Below are 4,975 nucleotides of genomic sequence, written 5' to 3' on the forward strand. Positions count from 1 at the left end.
CATTGTTATTATTTTTACTCACTTTTTTGTCATTTACTGTTTTATTTATTTTATTTATTTTGTCATTTACTGTTATATATATATATATATATATATATATATATATATATATAAATTCTTCTGGGTGTATGATTTGATACTTTTCCTAAATGGTTATTTGGATCTTGATAATTCTTTTCAGAGTTGGTCAAAGGAAATTTTTAAGATTTAATGAATATTGTAGAAATAAATGGCAAATATTTAAAAAAAAATGCTTATCATTGTTTGACATTGAAACCATTTGAACAGTCATCTGCTAGAAATGTCAATTCACTTGAATTTGAATTTAGTTGACAATATTGGAATATAATATACAACAAAAATGTAACGTCTGAATTATTACTATCGAAAAGCAGCTGAAATGTGCCAGAAATCAAAATAATGTAAGATACAGTCAACAGTATATGTTGGCAGATGAAATTATATAATTCATTTTAATAAATAACCCAATAAGTCCATAAATTGCATATACACTATTTTTTTAAACTTATGCATGCCGCATTTTGGTTTACTTTACTAAATTATTTAACAATGCATAAAAATATTTCTACTTATTAAAAAAATGATTTAGAATTTTGTTTCATGTGTCATAAATTAATTTGTTTGGCATTGGATATAGAATATTTAACAAGTTGATCTTAGATTGAATAGTGCATATATGAACTAGATTTTACAAATTAATTCACCTAAAATTTGAACTTAAACAATTGTGTTTATTGGATTATTAGTAAGAAAATTTATAAAGTTCTTTTAAAATTATAATTGCCAAAAAGCAACTAATATATTGTACGAGATTATGAAAATTCTAGAAACTAATTTAGCTTGAAGCAATTATGTTGTGTGGTAAAATCAAGTGTGATATTGTTCGTTTAGCGCAGATACTATATTATTATTTTTCTGATTTTTTTTTATACTGCTTATGCTATAAGACCATAAATGAATCACAAAGACAGGTTATCAAATAGGATACCGATTTGAATGGTTAAAAAAAACATTCGATTCCTATTAATGTGTTGATTAGTTTGTGGCTAAGCCAGGTCCAGCCTTTACGGAGAAATGGAGCAAAGAGTGCAGAAAATAGAAATCGATGTTATGAGAGAACGGAGTATCCGATTTGAATGATCCAAAAAACATTCAATTTGTAATGATTGCGAGAAGAAGTGATTAGTTTTTGACAAAGGCAGGTCTAGTCATTTAGAAGATACAGAGCTGAATGCGCAATAAATGGCAGTTTTTGATAGAACTAAGAGTCCGATTTGAATGATTTAAAAAACTTTCTGCTTGTGTTGACGATACGATTGCTTTTGAGGAAAGATTATTTTTTTTATTCTATTTTTTTTCAATTTTTTTTTCTTTGATATCGAAAAATAATTCGGATTTTAATTCAAGTTTTAGCTAAGTTCTAAATATCACTTATATACTTCGAATAAATAATTTTAACTTTGCATTCCAGTTTATATAATACTAAGAAATATTAGTTAGTGTTCTTCATCATAAATCCGATTGATTAGGGGGCATCCGTTAATCACGTGAGCTAGTTTTTAAGGATTTTTGGACCCACCCCTTCCCCTTGGTTATACATGGTGATATTCAAAATTACCACCCCCCTCCCCAACCATACATCACGTGATAAAACTGTAATTTTTTTTTAAAAAGATTTAAATTTTTGAATTTTTTTTTAAAGAAATCAATTAAAAATTAGATACACGTGATATCTTACTATACTCCTCTTTCCCCCACGTGATATTTGGTGATTTATTGTCGATCCCGCCCCCTCCCCATAAAAACCTCATGTGTTTAATGGTTGCCCCATAGATGAATAAGCCCCCTTACGTTTTGTTTATTTACTTTTTATAAAATAAGAACCATGAAAGTTACATTGTTTATAATAATATTTCATTAAGGTACGGAAAGTTCCTGCAATTTACCTTAAGGCACGATGCCATACACCACTAGTTAATTTCCCGTATGGTAAGTTATTGTAATGGGCCGAAAATCAGAATTGAAAATTTTTACATTTCTCGACGTTTTGAAGGTTTCTAAACATTTTGGCATACCTCAGAAAAAATGGATGTGTGTGTGTGTGTGTATGTATGTATGTATGGATACAAATTTCCAGTCACGTTTTCGGGCGCACGGATCAACTTGAATGGTTCAAAAGACATTCAATTCCTATAGGGAAAAGAGCTGATTAGTTTTTGAAAAAGGCAGGTCCAGCCGTTTCGGGGATACGGGGCAAAGAGTGCAGAAAATAGAAATCTAAAGAGATCTAAACATTCAATTAGTAATGATTGGGAGAAGTGTTTATTAGTTTTTGGCAAAGGTAGGCCCAGCCCATTTCTATGATACGGAGCTAAATATGAAAAAATGGCAGTTTTTGAGAAACCTAAGCGTCTGATTTGAATGATTCAAAGAAATTTCTGCTCGTTCTTAACAAAATATTGATTTAGGAAAAAAAAATTTTCTGCTTCATTTTTTTTTTTTTTTTTTTTAAAATTTTTTGTATATCGAAAATTAATTCAGGTTTTATTTTAATTCTGACTATAGTTCTAATATACTTTAAACAAATAATTTCACAACTTTGCAATTCATTTATATAATTCTTATAAATATTAGACAATGATTGTTACAATATTTATAATAATTTATTTGAAAACATTCAGTATTCCTCGAACATTTTGTTACGGTACGGGAAGTTCCAGCAATTTGCCTTAAGGCACGATGCCACCCACCCCACTAGTTTATATTTTAGAAATGCAAAATTTACTTTTTCGTCTTTTCAAAATGCCGCCATGTGTGACAGCGCCTTTATTTTTTCGTCTTTTCGACGCCATGTGTGGCAGCGCCTTTACCTGTCAATTGACAGCCATGTTAAATTGAGGTTACAATTTTTAGAAAATTCTAAATTAGTATCAAAATGACTTAAATAAATTAATTTGTGATAAATTTATTAGTTACAATATAAAATTTAGTGAAACATATTTTAAAATATTGTTTAGTTATGTTTCTATGTGTTTTTTCCAACAAGAAAGAAATTGAAATGTCAGCAAAAGATCAAGAAATCAATAAAGCAACTGAAGTAATGTGCATTTAAATATGACAAAAATAAGTAAATTATTATAAATGGATAATACTTATCCCAAAGATTGTGCCAATTTATTTGAATCAGAATTATTTAGATGATGAAGATGATGTAATTCTCACAAAGGCTATAGAGAAAAAGTACGTAAAGGCTCCAAGTGCCACAAATTCCAAGAAAAAAGTCTTATATATGTACATATTGCCCAAAAGTCTTCACCCCAAAGACTCCTTATCATCACACATCAGAACTCATACCGGTCCATTCGTCTGCACCATCTGCAACAAAACCTTCACAAATTCTGTCTCCTAAAAAATCACTCCCATGCTTGTGCTAAATCACTCCAATGCTCCTACTGTGGTTTGACATTCTCTCGCCAAAGCCATCTCACATCTCACCTAAAATACCACACAGGAGAAGGCCTTTATGAATGCAAAGTTTGCACGAAGGTATTCAAAAGCCCTAGCGAGTTAGCAAGACACGAGGTGACCCATTCTGAAGATCGTCCTTACAAGTGTGAAATCTGCAATAAAGGCTTTTCACGGTTAAGTTATGTATCAAGGCACATGTTTGTGCATATGAACAAAAACCATTTACATGCACTTATTGTAATAAAAGGCTTTGGGTTGGTGAAAAATGATTTTACTCACACATTCTAGAATACATTCAGGTGAGCGCCCCTACAAGTGTGATGAGTGCAACAAAGCCTTCACAAGTTCTGTACGTCTCACAATGCACAAACGAATCCACACCGGGGCAGGGTTATAATGTCATTTCTGTGACAAAAAGTTTACCCAAATATCTATTTTAACAAGACACATAGTTATCCATACTGGTGAAAGACCTTTTAAATGCAAGTATTGTGATAAGGCTTATACACAACCGGGGCCTTTGTCAACGCACACGAGGACTCATACAGGGGAAAAACGTTTTAAGTGTTTACATGGCAGTAAGATGTTTACTCTACTTCGAATGCTCTGGTGGTGCATACGAGACTCCATACAGGTGAAAGGCCCTATAAGTGCATGATTTGTGGAAAAGGGATTTACACAGTCGCCTTTGTTGCAACGGCATATGAAGACTCACAATATTGTCTGAGAGGGAAGATAGGGGTGTAAATGAAGACTAAATAGTGGTAATGAGAGACAAGGAAGATATTGAAAAAGGTGCCAAATATTTTTTATATATATTTCAAGATTTTATCGTAGGGTGCTACAAAACCAAAGAATGTTTAGTATTAATTTTTAAACAATTTGATATGATTGAAATCACAAATTATCAAAAATTTTATCAAATTAGCATTTATTAACTTCCTGTAGGATAGTTTATAGTAATGGGCCGAAAATCGAAATGAAATTTTTTGAACTTCTCGACGTTTTGAGGGTTTCTGAACATTTTGGCATACCTCAGAAAAATCGATGTGTGTGTATGTGTGTGTTGTGTTTTGTATGTCCGCATTTTTTCGTAAGCGTTTCGGGCGCACGGATCAACCGATTTGAATGCTTCGAAAAGCATTCGATCCCTATTGATAGCGAGATGTACTGATTAGTTTTTGGCAAAGGCAGGCCCAGCCGTTACGGAGATAAAGAGCAAAGAGTACAAAAAATCCGATTTAAATGACTAAAAAACAATCATTTTGTAATGATTGGAAGAAGAGGTGATTAGTTTTTAGCAAAGGCAGGTTCAGCGGTTTCTGAGATACAGAGCTAAATGTGCAAAAAATGGCATTTTGAGAGAACTACTGCGTCCGATTTGAATGATTCAAAGAACTTTCTGCTTGTTTTTAACAAAATAATTGCTTTGTGGTAAAAAATATTTAATTTTTTTTTATATATCGAAAATTTTCAGATATTATTT

This window comes from Ctenocephalides felis, unplaced genomic scaffold (assembly GCF_003426905.1).
Source record: "Ctenocephalides felis isolate EL2017-DRISC unplaced genomic scaffold, ASM342690v1 CF-g0.4_SCAFFOLD_00845, whole genome shotgun sequence".
Taxonomy (NCBI): Eukaryota; Metazoa; Arthropoda; class Insecta; order Siphonaptera; family Pulicidae; genus Ctenocephalides; species Ctenocephalides felis.